Source organism: Schistocerca cancellata, chromosome 3 (genome assembly GCF_023864275.1).
Source record: "Schistocerca cancellata isolate TAMUIC-IGC-003103 chromosome 3, iqSchCanc2.1, whole genome shotgun sequence".
In the NCBI taxonomy this organism is placed as follows: domain Eukaryota; kingdom Metazoa; phylum Arthropoda; class Insecta; order Orthoptera; family Acrididae; genus Schistocerca; species Schistocerca cancellata.
The window spans coordinates 412696298-412697410 of record NC_064628.1 but is presented as its reverse complement, the minus strand read 5'-3'; positions in this window follow the sequence as shown (position 1 = coordinate 412697410).

Sequence of the window (1113 nt, the reverse complement as noted above, 5' to 3'; positions counted from 1 at the left end):
CGGGAGACAACACGCGCCACCTACGGTGACCGGCAGCTCCAACGCCAGCGCCACAGAAGGGCAAAGGCCCCACGTGGGTGCCGAAGCGAACTCTCCCAGCACAGCGCACGTGCCAACACGTCTGCACAACTGCGATACAAACCACCAGCGAGAACCGCTGGGGCGACCGAGCAGCAGACGGCGTCGCGGCGCCGAGTGCCGGGCGGCGGCGCATCCTCAACGCACACAGTCCTCAGTCGGACCAGCACACTGCAGATGTCCACCGCGCTTCGCACCGGGCCCGCGAGGACCCACTTTGGCCGCCCGGCGCCGCGCGCAGGGTGCCCCGGCGCGCAGCTGCGCCGCCTGCCGCGTCCGTCGGCCGGCGCGCCTGCCACTGGGCGCCCCCACCAGCCGGCTGTAGCGCGTGCGCCCACGCACCGCGCGGCCAGCACGCCGGGCGGCCCCCCCTCACCGGCCGGGGACGGTCCCACCCAGCCACCGCCGCGTATCGCTTCACACACAGATTTGCCCTTACTGATTTACCTCCAGCAACAACAACCGCACCACAATGGGTTTACCAGTTGTTCATTTGCGTAACGTCACCAGCAAACGGAGACGTCCATCCCAGTTTGCAAATGCAACGATTATTGCATACCTGTCTGTTAGGTGTCACGACACACTACGTCTGCCCACATACACGCAACAAAATGTGCCCGACTAGAGAACGCGTGGGAGGTGGCCCCCTACGTATGCGATGTCCATTACGAGACCGACTGTCAACCAGCATCTGTACCATGTCGCAGATGTGGAACGCGGTGCACCATGCTATCACACTGTGTGAGAAGAGACGACTACGTTTGAATACACGCGCCACTACATCAACAGACGGCTCATGCTGATCGCCATCCAGGGCGTCCGTTACTCCCACACGTCTCTATGGCGTACCACACTGCAATGTAGCTGTTATGGGGAGACGGCACGTGGCTGAGTGCACAACATTTGGACCGTATGGTTCGCTGTTGTTGGGCGCAGTCGTTGTACGGTCACACATGTGCCACAGCGTATCATTCAGTACATACGGACCTATGTGCAGTACAATGTGAGGGTTAAGCTTACGACATCAGCGGACAG